General features: G+C 39.5%; 1 long non-coding RNA gene across 6 annotated transcripts in view; it reads right to left on the reverse strand.

The window, feature by feature from the left end:
- The window catches only part of LOC308387840, a 55,205-nt gene that overhangs the window by 29,497 nt on the left and 3,632 nt on the right, over positions 1-22,076 (reverse strand). For 3 of the 6 annotated variants that reach the window (XR_013970001.1, XR_013970002.1, XR_013970003.1), the window contains exon 1: positions 48-16,937. This is a non-coding gene — a long non-coding RNA (uncharacterized lncRNA). Of the gene's footprint in view, positions 1-47; positions 16,938-22,076 lie in introns of those variants that run through there. The other 3 variants (XR_013970000.1, XR_013969999.1, XR_013970004.1) reach the window with 3 other exon arrangements.

The raw sequence follows: 22,076 nt of genomic DNA on the forward strand, positions 1-22,076 counted from the left end.
TATTTATTTAAAATATAAACATTCATCACTGCATGACATAAACTCACCAGCCAGTTTGTTAGGTACACCTGTTCAAGCTCTCTATCCATCCATCCATCCATCCATTTTCTTCCACTTATCCAATTCAGGGTCACAGTTGGGCTGGAACCTATCCCAGCTGTTTTAGAATTGGGGGGGGGGGGGGGCACATATCGCAAATTTATCACAGGGCTATTACAGTCCTCATTAATGCAAATCTCTAATCAGGCAGTCACATGACAGCAACTCAGAAGATTCAGGCATGTAGACATGAAGGTAAGGGAAAGTTCAAATTGAGCATCAGAATGGGAAAGAAAGGTGATTTAAGCAACTCTGAATATGGGATTGTTGTTGATACCAAACAAATGGACTGAATAAATGATAAATGGACTTATATAGTGCCGTTCTAATCCATTTGAGTGCTAAAAGTTCTTTATACGACATTTTCCATTCACCCAAGCACTTTTTTCTACATAAGCGCTTTCTATCTAACAATCACACTCTGAGAGATGCATCAGAGAGCAACTTGGGGTTAGTGTATTGCCCAAGGATATTTGGAATGCAGACTGGGAGCAGTCAGGGATTGAACCATCAGCCTTCTGATTAGTAGATAACCTCCTGAGCTGCAGCCACCCCTTAGTAGTTCAGGATTTTAGTATTTCAGAATCTGCTCATTCAATCGATATCTAGGTTTTATAGAGAATGGCATGAAAAACAAAAAATATCCACTGAGGATAAATCCCTCAATGATTTCAGAGGAGAATGGTCGGACTGCTTTGAGCGGATAGGAAAACAGCAGTATTTCAAATGAACCCTTCTGCATACCTTGTTACAATTAAAGGTATGCAGAAGCAGAAGACCACAGCAGGGGTCATTTGATATCTGCAGTAACTGTGTGATGCTATAATGTCAATATGGTCCAAAATCTCTGAAATGCCACCGTGAATCTATGCCACGAAGAAATAAGGCAGTTCTGAAGACAAAGGATGGTCCAACCCAGTACCACCAATGTGTATCCAACAAAGTGGCCAGTGAGTGTATATGTTACAGAAAATACAGTACTGTTCAAACATCTTGAGCCACCTCTTATTTCTTTATATTTTGCTTGCAAGGAGCCAGACAAAGTGCATTTGAGCAATAAGCTTCTATAAGCTTTCTGAAGGTTATTCAAACATTTTCTTTGGACATTGGCTACTTTTTGTAAACCTATTGTCTCTCACCATTTTAGAGGTCTGTTAAGCTACTTAACACAGACCTATGACTCATTCAAGGATAAAAAGAAGACATCTAACTCGAGGAATGAACCAGTGTTGTGTCTACACGTAACAGAGAACTTAGCAGAGAGCCAAATTTAAATTCTATCTTTAGGCACTTTGTTACTTGCAGCCTGTCACAAAAACAGATGATTTGTTTTGATTTCTTTAGTTGAATGTAATCTGAAAAATGCCAAAGATAACACAGTTTGACAGGCACAAAATACGCTGCCATGTTCTACAGTATGTTGACTCCTCTATGACAAGAACTTGGTGACAGTGGGAAGGAAAAACTCCCTTTTAACAGGAAAAACCTCAGGCAGAACCAGGTTCAGGGAGGGGCAGCCATTCACTGCGACCAGTTGGGAGTGGTAGATGGCGAACTGTAGATGGATCCACTTACTGTGGACCCATCAGAAATGGTCTCAGTGAAAGGGTGGCTGTCAAGAAGCCATTCTTAAGAAAGAAAAACAGGGAGAAAAGACTGAGGTATGCCAAATTACACAAGAACTAGACTTGTCAGTGACAACAGGCCTTATGGAGTAATAAGTAATGACAGAACAAAAGGCAGCCAACATCCAAAGAAGAAGCTGAATGTCCTTGAATGTCAAGAAGCCTGGAGAACTATTTCTGAAGACTTCTTAAAGAAATGACACGAAAACTTGCCTAAGAGAGTTCAGGCTGTGTTGAAGAATAAAGGTTTGTCAAACCAAATACTGACTTTAGAATTGTACCACAAACAAAAAGCTTACCACTTATCTTGTCCAATTTTGAAAACACAGACTACAAACACTATGTAATTAATTAATTTCATTCTTCTTTTATGTAAAAACAAAAGAAAAATGTAAACGGAGAGAACGCATTCTGCAACTTCCATTCATCCTGCAGTACCAAGATTATTTCAGGACTCCTGCTTCCTAATGACAGAGTACAGGCACAGATTTCAAGGGTGAAAGACGAGTGCAATGCATAAAGAGCAGAGAAACTGGAGAGTTTAGGGCTACATACCTGCACATGCGCGCACTCATTTGCATTATCCAGGTTCCAGTTCATGTGACCTGCATGCCATTTGACTGTGTGAAGAAACAACTGAACACACTGTGCTGAGGAACGTTATGCAAATTAATGCTAAGATTCAAACTCAGGTCCTTCTTGCTGTGATGTGACAAGGCAAGGCAAGGCAAGTTTATTTGTATAGCACAATTCAACAACAAGGTGATTCAAAGTGCTTTACAGAGACATTAGAAACAAGAACAAATAAAAAGCATGATTTAAAATTGAATAAAACAAGCAAATAAACTAACTAACTAATTAACAAACAAACAAACAAACAAACAACAGTATATAACTGAACATTTCTGACACCCAACAAAGCACACTCTCCTTCCTTCCAAGTAAACTTCATGCACAGTCCAACTGCGGCATGTTTAACACGGTTATGCTTTGTTTCACAATAACAAGTGATTTTTTTAAAATTTATTTAAAATTATGCATATGGTGGGTTGCCATCAGTGCGACCAGATGATGTAGTACAGTCACACAGCAAAACCAGATGGCTGGAGAAGTGATAATGAGCTCATTCTGGCTTGCTCCAAAAGTCTTCACTTGCTTACAGCATGTAGAGTGTTAAATCAAACATAAATAGAATATCAGTATATCTATTCCTCTGCTATCACTATATAATTGCACATCTGGCAAATTACAAAAAGCTTTTATTCTTTTTTTTTTAAACTTCTTCTAATCATCTGCAAAGCACTTACTACTGTTTATGCCAGCCTAGGTTTATTATCTTAAAATGGTTTTAAAAGCATGAAGATTATCTACACCTTGAAAGCCCGGCTGTCCCTTTGGGCATTCACCCAACCCAATCAACCCCCACACACCACTGCGCATCACCCGTCCTGCACTGCCAGCTCCTGAATGAACGTTACAGTCATCCAGATGACTGTGGGGGTTTTTTTTCTTGATTTGCTTTGCACTCTCAAATGTTAATAAACTGGAAAGGCTGCACCTCCACACTTACTACATTAACACTGACAAAGCAGCCCATGCCAAGCGAGCGAGCGGGGAAGACAAACAGCTGCAGTAAATTCACAGCCTGACCTTCGTCAGTCTTGGATGGCGGGTAACAAATGTATTTTTCCATGGGATGCATGTTAGAGCACGAGGAGGACAAAGCGGCGCAGAAAAAGAATGGTCACCGAGTATTGATTATGCTGCGTAGAGGATAACTGATATTAGATTTAAAAAGGGCCACTTTCCCAAAACAAATAACGGGGATGTTATTTGGATACAGGAGATTTATTGCGATGCTGCAATACCGTGTGTATTTAAAGCTTCTCTGTGATGCTGCAACCAAACAGTGGTGCAGTCAGTTCACGTGATTATGGATGCTTTAATCTAAAATTTAGATGCTGTGCACATGAGCAAAGCAAAGAAAGGTCACAAAGTCTGCAGTCTGAACTCATCCCAGTCCTGCTAAACACATGTGCGCGCTCTGATTTTCCGAGCACGTGAACATTAGCTGTGAGCAACATCCTCAAACAGTTTTGCTGAGGAGTCGTAATTACCCGCTTTTCACTCGAAACACTTGTGCAACTTATCTTTTTCAGCACATTCAATCACCAGATTACAACCAGCGTAATTACAAAACAGATTCCTCACACATCCCCTCAGCCACGCATGCATGAATTTTACGAGGAAAGAGCCGAGGGCACGGTTGCTATTCGCAATGCCCGTGCAACAGGGAAGGTTTCGCTATCTTGTTCGTGCACAGTTCAGCGAGGATTAACAACAGCTATGAAGTGTGAACCCAGCAGAGGATCAAGCCTGTGACTCGCAGCTACAGTATGATCTTTCTAATAATCAGGTCACTCTGCTGGACTGCCAGCAACTTTCAGTCGACCCAACAGGGAAGCCAGGTGTCGGAAATGAGAGCCAGTCGCTCCGAGCGCTGTGAAGTGCTGAATGTAAATGTGAATTATGAAGAGCTGTTTCAGTATTTTTCGACTTCTTGGCAGTTTTCGAATTTCAACCCAAGCAATTCGCCAAGTTTTTGCTAAGACGCTGTTGACATATGAAAGCTGTAGATGGTTTACAGCTCTCTGTGTTGTTAACAGAATATTTTTGATTTCTTTTCTAGGAATTAGTGATGATATATATCCATCCATATTGTTTTGCTGTGAGATATATTTGCCCTAGAAATGCCTGTTTACAAGCCAAGTGGTACTTGGCAAGTGTTTTGGGGTTTGCAACTGTTTTGGATTTTGCAAGTGTTTTGGAGTTTGCAAGTGTTTTGGAGTTTGTACGTGCTTTGTCTCTAGGGGCCACCGTACATTACAACTACCTGCTCTAATTAAATGGGTTGCCAATTGCCAGTAGAACAGAAGAAGACGAAGAAGAAATTACATAATACTCATGCTGTGAGACAACGCATAATAGCAATACATAAATATTTGAAAAGAAAAAGTGGTCAATCTGACCTGAGTCCTGGAGAAAATGCCGATCCAGATGAAGGCCCTGCCATGAGTGGTGGTCAGAAGAAAGCAAAAAAGTAATACTGGGGACAAACAAAGCCAATTCCGCTGTACCTGGTGAAATGATCAATATGCTTTTTGTGATAGTTTTTTTTGGTGATTTTTTTTAAATGTGAAATATGTGCCATGGCTCCAAAAGGTTGGGACACACTGCTGTAAACTACTGGAACACATTTATTGTTGACCTGAGCTTCAAAGGGAACATACTGTCTAAAAACACTGAAGTGGCTTTTTACTCCTTGTCCACGTTGGTTCTGGCAGGAAGCATATTGTCAGTTCCACCCCCTGCAGTTGGTAAAGCTTGCTCTGTCAATCATTTTGATGAGCTGTCTACCTTGAAACAGCATCCAGGCCAAGGCTGAGGAAAATGGCATCAAAAAGTCACCTCAGGTTTTAATGAAACAGATGGTGAGTGAGATGGCGAGTGCAGGTTTTAAGAGTAACAACAATGATTTACCTCAGTCGACCACTGATGTGACCACTCTGTGCTACATGGCCACAAAGCAGCCCACGGCAAATGGCTTTCAGCCCAAAGCGGACAGGGGTTTTTGTTCAGAGGGCTGTTTCTGGCACGAAGGTCAGCTGAGCTAGTTAGCATGTGATACATGTTGCCCAGCTGCATTTTAATTAAAGGAGTTTTCTCATATTTGCTATTATGTTCATCCTAATAAGGCCAATCAGCCACTGCATTTTTTTCACAGCATGCAGCTGGAATGATAGCTGCAGTGAGGCAGTTATGACGGCACTTCCATTTTTGGTTGGGGGCAGTTCTCAGCTGGCTCCCGAAAGATTAAATGGAGCCTCACAGAGAAGGTGGGATCTTACTTATAATGAAAGAACTGACGATTCGAAGTATGAACTAAAAATGTTAATGTGCTCAGTTAAGGTGAAGCTATTAGTAATAAAGGATGAGGTCTAAAGAACTGCAGTAAAAAGGGTTAAATCTTTTAGTCACATCGGATGTCGGTTTCGTGCATCCAATGCATGAAACCGACATCTGATGATTGAATAATGATAATGATGGATTGCATTTATATAGCGCTTTTCGAGACCCTCAAAGTGCTTTACAATTCCACTATTCATTCACACACTGGTGGAGGCAGCTACAGTTGTAGCCACAGGTGCCCTGGGGCAGACTGACAGAAGCGAGACTGCCATATCGCGCCATCAGCCACTCTGGCCAACACAAGTAGGCAGTAGGTGAAGTGTCTTGCCCAAGGACACAACGACCGAGACTGTCCGAGCCGGGGCTCGAACCGGCAACCTTCCGATTACAAGATGAACTCCCAACTCTTGAGCCACGATCGCCCTCATTGAATCATTAATACATTGTTCTTTTGGGCATATGGAGACATTTTTTAAAAAGTGCTACTGTTGTTCATTCATGTCATTATAACACACTGTTTACTGATTTGTAAAGGCGCATAATGACAACTCATTAATGTAATAACAACAGCACTGTAGTTGATACCCACAGCACCTTTCAAAACAATGTTACATCGTGCTTCACAAAAGACTGTATCATCATCTACTGAGACATACTGGTGAGAAAGCACCTAGTGTAAAACTTCAGAAATATTCCTTCAAGATGGAAGGAAAACTTAATTACACGCATAAACACACTGGATGAATCTAATAACTGTGCATTCATTTAAAAAACATCAACAAATCGTTTGCTGACAGATATATTCATTCATCCAGGATGTAGAGCAGCACCATGTCACAAAAAGGATCATGTTTTTCACTGGAATCATACTCATTTAAACGTTTTTGAAAAGTTATCTTATGCAAAAATGCATGAGATGATTTGCCATTTCACAGTAGGAAATATAACTTCAGTCCCCCCCAAAAAGTTGTCATGCTGTGTAATGTTGAATAAAAACCGAATGCAATCATTTGCAAATCATGTTTTATTACCAATAGGACACAGATATTGTGTCAAATGAAAATTTATATCTCATTTAGAATTGGATTATGGCAAAAAAAGGTCCCTCAAAAAAATGTGTTTAGCATCTTTTCCATCCGGTTTATAAACATCTGTAAAGTGAGGAGACCAGATGCCGGGCTTCTGAGCCATTCTTGTCTGATAAAGGATTTTAGTTGCTCGAAAATCCTGGATCTTTTTTCTCATATTTTTTGTGTCATGATGTGCCAAATGTTTCCAGCTTGTGAAAGGTCTGGACTGCTGGCAGGCCAGTTCAGCACCCACACTCTTCTGCTGTGAAGCCTTGCTGTTGTAACAGACACAGTATGGGATTTAGCATTGTCTTGCTGAAACATGCAAGGCCTTCCCTGAAAAAGACCAGATGGATGGGGCATATGCTGCTCTAAAACCTGATTATATCTGTCAGTATTGATGGAGCCTTTTCAGATGTGCAGGCTGAAAATTCCATAGGCACTAATGCACCTCCTTACCATCAGACATGCAGGATTTCGAACTGAGCACTGGTAACAAGCCAAATGACACCCTTTCAGTCCAGAGGACGCGGTGTCATGTCTCCAAAAAGATTTTGATTTGTCTGATCATAAAACAGTCTTCCACTTTGACTTAATCCATTTTAACTTTGCTTTTAGACCTCAATAGTGAACTAACCAACCTCATTTATGATTAACAGCATTTCCAAGATTATGATGCCAACATTGTGGACAGAGACATGGTCATTTTAAGAATCTAGTGTTTTAAATTCTCCATAGCACACGTAAAATAGAAGTAAGATATACAAAAACCGTAAAGAGCTTAAAAATGTCTACTTAAAATAAAAAAAGCAAACAAACAGGTGCTGCTCAAACTAATCTGTGTATGTGGATGACACGTTCTGTATACATTGTTCACAACCGTGTGATTACAGTATTAGGGGTTATAATCTTAAAAAAACAACAAACAAAGACAATTGCATTTAATTCCTTCTTTGCTATAATCTGATCTATATATCAACATATATTTCCAACATATATTTCATGTGGAAACAATGTCAAGATCCAGTCATCTATAATTAGGGAAATGATCTCAGGTTTTAATAATGTGCTTAGTGGGCTTAACATCTGTGATTTATTTATTTATTTTTGCCTGTCCCATTTGGTTCTTTAGCCATCAGAATTGTTGTCTGAAGACCAACAAGGATACCCAATGGATTTACTTTGCCAAATGGATCATCGTGGCATTGCCGTATTGGTCCATTTGGTCGATCTTTGTTTTTATTATTTATTATATTTTATTTTCAGATGTTACAGACGGGACAGACATGAGTGAGGGATAGGAAAGGGAGAAAGAAAGAGGAAGGAAAGGAAAAACAGAAGGGGAGAGGGACAGTGAGAAAGGGGGGGAGAAAAAAAATAAAAATCTCCTGGATCACCTGTTGAGAGAAGAATAGAAAACAAGCAAAAAAAGACAAAAAAACCCAAAAAACAAAGCAACATACTAAACACAACACCATCGCATTAATCTAGCTAAGTGTAAACAGCAGTAAATACTAAATATTCAATGTTGTTGTGCAGCACGCAGGACAGATGTGCTTCGAGGTAGCAGCCAAGAAAGGTGTAATTTGGGTCTACGAGCAGTGAACACCCGTGTGCATACCTGTGTGGATCAGCGCGCTTGTATTCCAAAGGTTTCTCCATGTAACGATCTGCTAGGGAGTGTGGGGGGGCCACAGCCCCGTGCTCCAGGGTGTGAAGCAGGTATGGAGGAGATCAAAACTCCAGACATCCAGAGGCCCCCAGAACACAAGAAACCATGGAAGACCAACAGAGGGGCAGCCGCGCCACTGTTCCAGTAAGAGCTGAGGAGAGTCCCAGATGAGGGTTCACTCAGCAGCCGCGGAGCAGAAGCCAGGGGGAGTTGCAGTGACGCGCCCATGAGCTCCGCCGTGTGATTTTTAATATTTTTAAGCAGAACATTACGGAAGAGAATTAGGGCCACTGGAAAAAAAAGTGGGTACGTTTCTCTCTCTCTTTTTTTCCCAGAATTCTGAGATTAAAGTCAGAATTCTGACTTTTTTCTCCGAATTCTGACTTCTCCGAATTCTGACTTCTGAGATAAAAGTCAGAATTCTGACAGAATTCTGAGATTAAAGTCAGAATTCTGACTTTTTTAGTTTAGAGCCTTGTTTTTTTCCCAGTGGCCCTAATCCTCTTCCATAGAACATTCACATTAATAATTAATAATTAATAATGTTATTATTAATATAATCTTGTCATTATGTTTTAGCCAACTCATAGAGCCAACATAATATTAATTAGCTAAATAGCTACAGCTGATTAAATGGGATATTTAAAGTGGTAAAAATACCCAGCATTAAGAAATCCTGTCTTTTAAATTGCAACAAACTGTGGAATTAGTGGTAATTCTGTCCTTGTCACTGTTATTGTGTGTGTGTGTGTGTGTGTGTGTGTGTGTGTGTGTGTGTGTGTGTGTGTGTGTGTGTGTGTACACGTCTCAAAGAGAGTGTAAAAAATCAATATAGTCACTTGGATGCCACTCATTAGTTTTTGAAGTATACATTTGAAAATTTCGGACTCTGGCATATTTCTATAAGGGTTGCATGGTAGGTTATCAGCGAATGCTAGGAAGCTTAGTTAGCAAGCTGCATCTATTAGCAATACACAGCAATGCACAGACACGGACATCAGGTGATATGTTCTAAGTAACTAATAAAACTCCAGAATTTTACTTTAAAAACTGAAGCACTTCTTGGTTGGTCTGTACTGCCTTCATGCTATTTGTCATATAATTACAATAAAAACGCTCCAATGCACCAAGCGTGCACACAGAACCTGGCAGTGACGTGATTAGCAGTGAAGCAAAACAAATGTTCAAAAAGACAGGAATACAAATTCAGCTCACATGAAATAAAATGCAGGAATTTTGATGAAATAAAAATAGCTAACAGATCAGAAACACAAAGTTAGTTAACATGAACAAAACAGGTGATTAAAGTTTGTGTTATTTGCTGTTAGCTGAAGTCAAAGAAGCGGCATCCCTATAAATCAGGGGTGGGGGAGCTCCAGACCTCAAGGGCCGATGTCCTGCAGGTTTTAGATGTGTCCTTGATCTAACACACCTGATTTATATCACTAAATTACATCGCCAACATGTCTTGAAGTTCTCCAATCATTTGATTCAGGTGTGTTGACCCAGGGTGATATCTAGAACCTGCAGGACACTGGCCCTTGAGGCTTGGAGTTCGCCACCCCTGCTATACATGTATGGCTTTGCACTAATTGCAGCTTGCAGTCACCAACTCATGCGTTTCCTTGTCTTTTCCAAAAATTTTTTTTTAATTATATAACTTATTTAGACACTTACCTTTGACATTTAAAAAGATAAGTCTCTGGATGTCTATATATTTGTATATATCTCATGCTGATTGGTCAGATCAGAATTTAAAAGTGTTTTAATGTCCAAACAGGTTCAAACATTTTCTAGCCCATAACTGTGTCTATATAACCAATACAATGACAATATGTAGTTTGTTAAAGACTTTGGACCAATATTATATAGTCATTTCTTGAGTAAAATATATTTCACACTATTAATACACAAGTTACTTTATAGGGTGTGGATAATTGATAGCTACACCCTTTTCACGTGTCTTTATTTTGCTTGTACTTACTATGATACTAGCAAAACCTGATATAATCACATAAACATAATAACACAGTAAAACATATTGCTAGATTTAGCACAGTCAATCCTTTTCAACAAACCATGTCTGATGTTTCTGCAACAACCCATGCAAAAATAATGTTGAAAAGTATATGAATACAATCATCACAGATTCATATTTGAAATGTCTGCCTAGTTTGCTAATTTGATTGTAGTGTTTCTACTAAATTAATCAAAACAGTGAACTTCTGTTTATTCAAAGAGGTACTATTCTGTAGAGGTGCTATTCATTGTGATATCCAATTTGAAACGAATGAGAGCCTCCATTATGTTTTCCATTATTCCATTGTTGTGCTTCGTTCTACCTTTGGTAAGAGATATTAAATTATTTTGGGAGCCTTTCCGCTGCACTAGCTCAGCTCCAGCTGTCTATGTCAGGTTACCTGTCAATCAAAAGCTATGCCTCGAAGTCCAGTATCCAAATGGAGGAGTTATAAAAAGAATTCGCTCCCCTAGAGTTGTTATGAATGTGAAATATATTCATAAAGGCCAAACATATGTTTTGTAGCAGGCTGTTAACGTGCTTTTCAATACTATGAAATTGGGCATTTTAACACAGGTCTAATTAGCTTCAAGTAGCCTCTACACAAACTGAACCAAGAACTGATTCCTTTTTCAGCTCCAGAGGTTGCCACTTGGTGTGTCGCAGCCAGCAAACTTGAACGTGAAAAGAAAAATCAGTTAAACTGTGCATGCCTCTTGCTTTGAGTGGTTCTCAACCGTGTGTTTTGTGACTCGTTTTTTGTATCTGGATGAGCTTAGTTGTTTTTTTCCTGCCTTTTAAAAATACTCACAAACTACACGTCATATCTCGACAGAAGGATCAGATTTATGTGCAAGATTTCATATATTACAACTAGACAGTCTACTGGTATGGACCTAGTAGCTTTGCTCTACTCCCAGATTTATTTTTGTTCAACATTATTAAAATGAGAAAGGTTGTAGTGGGTGAAAGTTTGGTTTTCAAATATGGAAAGTAATAACCAGGAACTTGCTTAATCTTTTCACGAAATATTAAATTAAATACTACACTGACTTACTTTTGCTCATAGAACAGACACTTCAGCTCTTTTCTCTTCACTGTTTCCAAATGTTAAAAAAATGAGACTGGATGCTTGTATCCGCTGTAAAGTGCTCTCACAAGCTCCACACTGTATTATGTGAGATGCAGGCCTTACAAACACACAAATCTACAGCTTTGATGTAGCGTCAAAAATGTTGAGTGATCAGTGAGTGAACTGTGGAGCATCCATTCTATAGGGACTAAAGTGATCTCTGAAAGTCCTGCATCTTTCCTTATCTGCTACCAAAGTGTCTGCAGTGAAAAGCCATTTAATATTGGAGCTCTGTGGAGTTTTAATGTTTTCTTTTTTTCATTGTATTTTGATTTATTTGTTGACTTTTTGAACTCTACAAGCTAATTCTTCAGACCTGAGAAGCCGAGACCGCTTGTGTGGAACAGCAGAATAGCTGAAGCGAAGTCCACCATCTACAGACCTTGATATTTTTCTCTGGTGAAGACCAAAACAGAACTAAAAGGTCAGTGAATATTGGACTGCACCTAAACCTCCGTGCCCTTAATTTTCACTTCACTACATGAACTATGAAGAGACCATTTCTCATTTTTATAGTCGGCAGAACTACTTTACTTTTTTAACAAAGGTTTGGCAGAGCACACGAATCCCTAATTACAGGCTGAAAATATGTCATGAATAAATCATGGAGTAGCAATTCAAAATGTTTAAGCCTGGTTCTTCTATTCAACCAATAATTGTTAAAAAAAAAAAAAAAGGATTCCAGCTCTCACTGGTCTGATCCTCCTCTACAATTAATCCACAATGATGTGGTGATGCCTCTTCCACCCTGGAGCAGAGTTATGAAATAACAGAGCAAATGAAAATGGGTGATTTGTTGAATTTTATTATTGAATTAATTTTAACATTATATAATGGCTGGAGGCTAATGACACAATCACTGTAAACATCGGTTGTTGTTTCTGGACTGTGTTTAATACCTTTTCCTGGCGACTGAGTTTACAGTGATATTGTCTAACAGTGTTTTTTATTTCTGTGTAGATTGTGAAAGGTTAAGTAACACGCCATAAAAGTTTGTTACAGTATTTTTCTGCAATAGTACACATACTTGCTTTGTGAATTCCATACCATGGGCCACACATGCACACACACACAGGAGCCATTGGTTCATTGGTTAGTGGTCTACTGCCCATGTAAATGGAGGGCTTAAAAGTAATTTGTCTTCTTCTTGCCTGCCCTCGTCTTCCTTGTCGTGCTAAAAGGAACACCAGCAGGAGGAATGTATAGGACTAACACCAGTCTGCAGGCTGCGCGATCAAGATGCAGCTGCAGATGTCAATGTCAGTCTGTTTAAAATCAGGCAGTCTTTATTCCACAAGAGCTCTGTTAACTAAACTTGTTAGTTCTTTCTTTTAAACCATGGTACACTACCCTGTTAAAATGTTCCTTTGTTAGCACAGCGAAAAAAGTGCATTTGACAGACTATTTCTGATATATATTTAAAAGCAGTAACACACTGACATTTATTACTGGAAAACAGGAAGGAAAATAGCAGTTTGACTTTGGTTGGATTCGAATTATCCACAAACTTAACAAGGCAACTAAGCCCTATCCTGTCATTAGCCACATAATTTAATGGGAAATATTAGCACTTGCAAAGTTTCAGGATAAAAAAAGTTTATCAAGGTTACTGCAAGTTTGATTCCTTCCAGCTGGCCTTTCAAATAGCTTGCAGAACTTGGTGCAGTTATAGTATGGCTGTCTGGAGTTATCTTTAAGCAATTTCATAGTGACTCCACACAATTAGCTTGGTGAGTGAGGGGCTGGGCGATACAGGAAGCTGAAAGCAAGTTTTGATGACGCTTTGGGCATAAACATTTCTCAGGCATGTCATCCAGGGTTTTAAGAAGGTATATAATCAGCTATTCCTGTCATGCATTGAAGTAGAAAAAACAAATTTCGTTAACTAAAAACATTTTGAACTTTTGTTACTTTAATGAGAAACTCTTCCCCTTTTGAGGACTTTGGTTCAAGTTCACTTAAATTATATGCGAGAAAGAAGAAGAAAGAAAGGAGCACATGGATTACAGGACTTACTGTTGGTATATGACAGTAGCGAGGCTATATAAGAAAATCGTGTTTAAAAAAAAAAGCATGAAGGTGACAAGGTGTGGGCAGAGAAGTGAAGGTGGAGGAAGAACTGCCTGTTGTTGCTGTAGCAGCAGATGAGTCAGAACTGGATAATCGGCTATCGCAGTCTCAGCTGCAGGAAGGCTGGTGAGAAAAGAGCTGGTGAGTTAGCTAGCTCGGTGGGTCTCAGATGTTTTTGATCAAGTGAACACAATCTATGAAATACGTATCTCCAAAGTGCACCTTTACATAGGATTATAACTGTGTGAATCAATAGAAAAAACATCCATTCCCCAGTGGGCACAGCACACAGGCTGAGAACCGCTGTGGCACTCACTGTGATGCTAATGTGGAATAAGGCTTAAGTGGCTTTGTCCTTAAACTGCCCTTTGTAGAATTTCATTTGCAGGTCCTCAAGTGATAATTTGGTTTCACTGAAGCACATATGTGAATCATTGGTATCTTTTCAAATGATCCAGCAATTGAATGTTTTCCAAAGGATAAAAACTTGAACACAATTGTACAATAAGAGAGGATGAGCTTATGAAGACAGATATAATAGATATTACCCTGCTGTAGGTGAATTAATTAGCAAAAAAAGGAAAAAATGCTTTTATATAATCTGTTACTGGCCAGTGTCTTCAAATAACTTCTAGAAACAAACAAAACAAAACAATCAATAAGTAAGATTTGTCATCTAGTTTAGCTTTTTTTGCGTGTTTGTTTGTTTGATTGACCAGGACTATAGAAAGGAGATGGGAACAGAAGGTGATGAGGGAGTTTGTTGAGAAAATTGTTAAATTATTGGGTGAAAATTTAAAGATTTCTGGGCTGGGCTAAGCCCGTGATGTTTCAGGATACTAATAAAGCATCTGGACTCTTCCAGGATGTTGCCTTGAGTACTCCACAGGGGATTGCACCACCTGCTACAATGCTCCTTGCTAAAGATACTTCTTTAAATAAGACTACTGCCAGGCTGCAGGCTGGCTCCTTCCTTTTTCTTCAGCTAAAACACTCGTTGGCTTTCACTGAGAAAAGGTGGCGAGGCTAAGCTGTGTTGAGGTTCACCGCAATATCCAGAGGTCTCAAACATACAGGGTGTGAGGTGCATACTCAGCAGCTCCCCAATTACCTTAATCAGTGTCAGGGATGAAAACACCAAAGCTCAGGGAGCTGAAAATCAGTGTGGAGATGCTAGCTGGTGACACGTTACTGTACACAGCTTTTTTAGTACCTTTCTACTTATGAAACTATAACTAAACTAAGGACACAAAGAGGAGGCATGTTGATCAGAAGAGCAAAATACCACAAACCAACAAATATATTTAGTGGGACTCCCAATTGTTGCCCAACGATTGAAAACTCCTTAAAAGGTACAGTGTGTACAATCTCACCAGCAGCAGATTGCAAACTGCAGGATACTGAATTCTGTTTTCTTAATCCTCACAACTGAAGTGCGTAAACCTATCTACAGTACGGAGGCTGCTGTGGGACAACAACTCTTGCCACGGTTCACCTGTAGTGAGTGAAGGCTGTCAGTCCGCTGTTTACCTCAGTTGGGCGTCCGTGTCTGTTTACTGTAAAACTTTGTGAAAAGAGTCCAATATGTGTCGATGAGTCAGTGAAGCTCACTTCTGCCTAATGACAGCAACAGCTGTTTATCAGAGGGAAAGTGAGATTTTTAGGGCACTCAGCCCTAACATTGGCTAATATAATGTTGGCTTTTGGTTTGAAAAAGCTATTTCTAATCCTAAAACTAAAGGTAACCTAGAAGGCATAGTACATATGTGGCTGGTTATTAAGTAGAACAGCAACATCCAAGTCTGCCATCCTGTTATAGATGGTGGCGCAACATGGCAGCTTCCACGAATCAGCACTCGCTCCTACATATTTTATAATGCATTAACTTTAAGTTTATGATAATTGCATCAATATGTTGGAAAACATTATTACACACTAGCTAACGTATATTTCTGAGCATGGCGGTTTTTTCTATTAAATAACGTCAGAAATTACTTTTTTTAACTTTAGTCCACTGGATATGTAAGAAAAGGGTAATAATCTAATAAAATTGTGCGGTATAAATATTTTAGAAAACCATTATAAGCCATCCCTTGAATTATGTTTCCATACAACTTTGTTTTTTTGTCATCAAGTAACAAACTCCTACATATATGTAACTATAAACAGATTATGGAAGGTTTGGTCCTTTAAGACCATTTTTGACCCCTGTATAAGAGATGAGGCAGGAGGCTGCTGATCACCAGAGCCTTATTAATGTGAGGTGAAACAGTCAAAGGTGTATCAGCCAGTTGTAAATGGCTATAATATATACCGTCAGACTGCCAGGGTGGTATAGATAAAGTGTCCTCAGGAGAGAGCTGGGACAGCTTAGAGAGAGATAAAGGAAGATGGGCAGCTTGCAGCTCAGTGCAGGAATTGAGAGAAAAGGGAATGATGGCTGCTGGTGTTCACAGAAGGCAGACCAAAGAACTTGTATACACGGAGACAGCAAGCAGAGCTTTCTCAGGCCAGCGGGATGAAGGGAACAGACGGAGGATGAGTCAGGAGCTACCAAAACAAGAATGACCCCACTTGCCGAGATGTCTCCTGGGAAAAAGTTTAGCCAAGACGGGGAAAGGGCAGGAGCCATTTGCCTGCCACCGCTGAACCTGCCTCGGTATCGATGGCTATGTACTGACATTCTGTAACCTTCTTTGTGTCTGTGGACACAAGGGGGATTATTTATAAGCTTATTAAACCATAAATTCTGAAACAGTGTTGGACAATGAGTAGGAGGCATATATTAAGCTGCCAAGTTGCCAAGCTGATAAAATAGTGTAGATAAAAGGAGGTAATCATGCACCTCATGCTTTGATGAGCAATATATATTCCAGATCACAGCAGGCTATGTAGAAGTCCTAGCAGGCACTCAACTGCTTTTTCTCCAGAAGTCATTCACTTCCATCTTTGACACCAACATGACCTTGTAAGATTGAATCGCTCTATTTGACAACTTCCCCATGAACCCATGATTGCGTAACCTGATTAGTGAAAGTAAAGTAGGAAATCAAGATGAATCAGAGGGTAAGGGTTGACAACATAATGTGATAGAGACAAGGTCAGAGACCAAAACCTCAGAACTCATATGCAAATTGAAACCAGAAGGAAATTTTATGTAGATGATTTTAGAAATGCTGTTGATGATATTTCTATCTCTGTTCGAGCCAGTCGAGCAACGGGATGCCATACAGACCTCATGTGAGACTGAGAATTACTACAACATCTTTTGAAGTTTGCTTATTTGCATTCTGCTGCAGAGTAACATGCAAATCTGTCCAGCAAAAATACGATTTTAGCTAACATCATGCTAGCTTAGCTTTGCATAAAGTGCAATCTCGCCTATTTCAATCCAGAGTTAGGAGCCTAGCAGCTCTTCAGAGGCTCACCAATTAACACATTATAGTCTGATACATTAAAAGTGTGAAACTAGTTATGTGCCTGACTACTTCTTGGCTTTTAGCAGTTGCTAGGTAACACATATAGACCAATAAATGAGCTTATAAGTCACAGTGAAGAAATAGTTGAACATCTTCCCCCCCCAAACAGAAATGTGTTATTTTTACTCTATGGTAACACATTTTCGCAGTTAATTAATATTCCCCTATATTTAGTTTTCTAGATATGCTAGCATAACCCCCATTTCTAGTTTTCAGACCACTACACACGAATGTGTCGTTCCATCTTCCAAATCTCTGTGTGATGGCAAATTACCCTGGTTTTCCAAAATGTCAAGCTATTTCTTCAAACAAATAATTAAAATCAACCAATTATGCTTAATTATTTCCTGTACTGTTAAAATGGTAAATGCTAATATTGGCCAAAGTCAAAAATAGCCATCAGATGTGCAAGCTATCTACAAAAGTCATCCTTAATATTGTAAGTTGGCTTGAAAATGACTGTGGCATTTTCATGCAAGGCTTCTCCAGAGGAGCCAAATAATAAATGTATAGAGTTGGAAATGAGCATGAATAGACCCCCTTTAAAAGTGTGGAACATCAATATCAATAAGGAAAATAACATTTAAAGAACTTTCCCCCCGCAGTAACTGCAGTGAGTTTTGACACATGCAATAAATATCTTGTGTGTACTAACACAGGTAGCTGTCATTCTGAGTAAAGTCTATTAAGCACTGTCACTCAGGGCTGACATGGAATTATTTAGGAAACATAGAGTAGCCTCAAGAAAAGAGGCCTATTGCACTAATGAGATTAAGCTCAGACAAGTCTGCAGCAGCAGCCTCAGTACAGCTGCCAGCAGTTTCTTCATGCCAACCATGCAGCACATAAGGTAATAAGCCACCATGATACTAAGCCTGTATTAAAAATATGGCGGGCTGCAACATTTCAGATATAAGAGATGAGCCTTGATGTGACAGATCATTGTCCAGATTGAGACGCATGTCAAATATGAAATTTCAGCCCATGTCAAAGGCCAGAATACTGCTGATATGGTACTGTTGGCAGAAGAGATGCAAAGCTATGTTTGGATGTAAACGCTGGCTCTTGCACAGAAACTCATTTCCTCCTTGGTTCACTGTGCTTAACAGTGATTATGTGTATAAAGAGAGCTCCGAGTGATCTCAATATGGTATCTGGTAAATAAGGGCATTTTCACGGCTTTGTAATGTAGAAAGGGGCCTTTGTTGTTTCAGTGACAACCTCGGCATCGCTGGCATAAAAACAAGTGTTTTTACTGCTGGGAATTTCAGTGGCAGGTTGAGCTCCTTTTCTGTCTGTACACTGCTACCTTATAGATGACCTATTTCCTCACTCAAGCGCAGCGGTTGATGAGACGTGTTAATCGCCGAGGGAGACGGAAAATAATTTTATTTTTTAAGCTGTTTTTATCACTTATATTTCAACACGTTACATAAAATTAAACCGCGCCGTGAGCGGATCAGACGGGAATACGGCAAACTTTACAGAATTATTTTAGTGACTACTCTGCGACTACACTGTGTATTAAATTTTCATCTCAGTTCAAAGCAGTCAACCTGTGTTAGATGTTTCAGCACAGTGAGAGCACAATGATTAAAGGCCATTACACTGCTATAAATACAGTAGAGCTTCATTTTAAAGCAGTTACAAATTAAACACTGGAAATGATGCAAGCACAACTTGATATTACAGGGATGTCTGTAGTGGTTCATTTTAAGTGCAACAACCTTGCACTTGGCTTTTCATTCCACACTTTTGGAAAAATTCAAAGGGGAAGTTTAGTCACGGCGATTCAGTCTAAAAATCTTTGGCCAGGAGACACAATCTTGCCTCCTGTTTCTGGACGCAAGTGTTGTTGCTTTCCCCGTTTGAATAAAACAAAAACAGTTGAAGAGCTAATCTTGTGCTCTTTGGCGGTGTGCTCAGTGGAATTAATGGGTCGTGCATTCTGTGCCAAATTGCAATTTAACGAGTTGAGTCACCCTGACTGTTTTGTGTGTACAACTCATTATCACTGACATTGATGTGCTTGTTAACTACTCGAGTATTGTCTCGTGCAGTGTCCTGATTCTTTATTGTCTACCAATGTCTCTCGCCAGTCTCCTTTCCATTTTAAATATGAGCAAGTTATTGAAAAATCTTAAACGATTTGAGAATGCACGCACACTGTGACAGAGAATATAGACTGAATTTGCAACATAATGGAATTTTATAGGAGTGTTGTCTTTATGGTTTTATATGAAAATTTAAAGTTTTGTGGTTTTCTGCACGGAGCGCTCTGCATTGTCCATCCAAACGTTCACAAAAACAAATAGCAGATGCATTTAAACCAAAAATTGCCACATGCAAGAAATGCATCCGTAGTCCTCCTGGAGGACTGCACTCTTTGTGCTTTCAGTCACAGAGATTTATCCGTCCAACCACAATGGCCACCTGACCAGCAGATCCTTCTGAACCGCTCTTTTTATTCCTGTCACCAATTCTCCCTCGCCTTCTAAAGTTTGGTCCAATATCCTCTCAAGCAGTCCTGGCTGGAAATCATTTAGTGGCAGTCGCTGCACAGCATCCGCCGTTGTCAATAGCAGGCTGGAATTGGGACTCTGCACTGGGTTGTGTGTTAAAGCTGCCACAAGGTTCAGCATCCAGAGGAGCTCCTGCACGGAGATAGATCTGTGTCTGAGGTGGGGTGGTGGGCAGCGCCGGCAGCCAGCTGTCTGTGTGATTTAACAGTGTGTGTAAATCAAGAGCGAGTCTCTGCTCGACCAACCAGCCTCATTTCAATCTCTCTACAAATCACACCACGCAGGCAGGGTGAAGGGGGAGAGCTATAAAGGCGCCCCAAAATAATCATCCTCCACAACTCTTTCTTATGCTTTCATTTATTAAGTAGATGAGCTGAAATTTGACATCCATCATAAGAGACACTGAAAATATTGTATGGTTGAGCCAGATAACATTAAAGTGCAGCTTGGCTAGTCATCTGTGGTTTTGTGCATTTGCAGTGTCACACATTGTGGGATGGTCAAATCTAATGCATGAGTGGTGGAGCAATATTTGAATAGCATGCTTGCAGAATCAGAAACTATCTAGAGAATGGCTATAAAGTTTTCACAAACCCAGACTTTTATTTATGATGTGTAAAAAGGGTATTGAATTAGCATATCTCTTCCCGTCAGGCAACCTATGTTGAACTAAATATTAGAGCGAACTGATGCCAGGGAGTGGGCAACGTGGTGATTCACTACCAACGGATTAATTCACTGCTCTGTAGAGAGAGCCACATGAGCACCCAGGGAGGAAACAGACTATGAAGGCCAAACACTTTTGACAGGTCTTATGGAGGTATAAAAGCTGCTTTGAAGAAATTACCTTCTCTAGCGGGGCCACACAAAGGGGCTGGTCAATAGCAGGAAGATGCCACATTTAAAAACATAATACCAGCAGTATGTCAGAATCATATTGTGTGGCGTTTCTTTGTGTCTAGACTGGAAAAATTTTAACAACACTGCAGTTTATTAATGACCAAAAACAAGCACATCATTTCAATAATGCAGAGAGGCACATTTATGAGGAATAAACACATTCTCAGTTGGCTGATAAATTCTAATAAGCCTAAGCCAAAAATAAATAAATATCTGTGGCTTTCTGTGCCCGCTAACAAAGTCTAAACATTAAACCAGGGTTCATCAGTATTCTTAAGGAACAACCTCTGGAATTAATGAATTCAGGCAAGCATCCACTTTGTCAAATGGCTTTAATAGAGGGCTTCCCATTTCCATGAATGGTCAGTTATGGATTTATTCAGATGGGATGGACATGGAGTTGCAATAGTACTGCAAATCACTGATACTAAGATTGCTCTCTGCTTGCCTTCTAAATCGTTTTTGGGGGCACTTAAGCTGTACCTAATCTGATGGTATTTACTTCTTTAAGATCATAGTATTGTGTCCGTTCATGTTACTATAGGCACTTTAAAAGAATCAAGTGTACAAAGTAATTAAATCTATTTAAAGAAATAAATTACACTTAAGTGCCTGGAAGCAGTGTACCTCTTTAAGAAGAGATTCTGACTGAATGAGAAAATCTTATTAAATATGATTAAAAAAAAAAAAGACATTAGCAGTTTGTGTGCAGCATGACAGCTATTATGAGCAAGGAGAACAGTCATTATCCACACGAAGTGCCAAAGAATCAATTACAAATTGAATTAACAATCCACGTGTTGAAGCAGTTATAAGGATAACGGGTATCTTATTTGCACTTATGGTGATAGCTCAAATGTCCAACTACTGGTAAAAATTAAATAAATAAATAAAAATTAAAAAATTCAAGACTATTTTCATGCTTTGATGCTCATATCCACACATGGCAACACCTAAGGGCAGTATACATTAGAAAAAGTATATGTGCAAATGACAAGGACAGCACACTGACCTCAGGGAAGCTGCTGTGATAAGACTCCTGTGTCAGCTAATTAGACGGCGCTCTAACAGAGCGAGAGTCACCAATAAACTCATTGCTGCAAATTCCATTTGGTTGCAAGGAGTTAATTATACAATGTACCCCACAAGTCTTTGGACAACGACACTTTGACAGTGACAATGTAAAATCAAACAAGATGTGATTGTAGTGCAAACTTTTAGCTTTTATGACAATACCTGTTTAGGAATTACAGCCATTTTTATACATAGTTCCACATTTTCAGAGGCCCATAATTAATAAATACAAGGACTGTTTTTAATCGCTGGATGAAAATTCAGCCAGCCACAGCCTGAAGTCTTGAACCCACTGACATCACCAGCTGCTCTGTTTCCTCTCTTGAGATGCTCTGCCAGGCCATTAATGCAGCTGCCTTCAGTGCAGCTCGTTTGTGGGTCTCTCTGTCTTGAGTCTTGTCTTCAATAACTAAAAAGTATGTTGTGTTGGACCGAAATCTAGTG

This window comes from Rhamphochromis sp. 'chilingali' (assembly GCF_963969265.1).
Source record: "Rhamphochromis sp. 'chilingali' genome assembly, chromosome: 20".
Lineage (NCBI taxonomy): Eukaryota > Metazoa > Chordata > Actinopteri > Cichliformes > Cichlidae > Rhamphochromis > Rhamphochromis sp. 'chilingali'.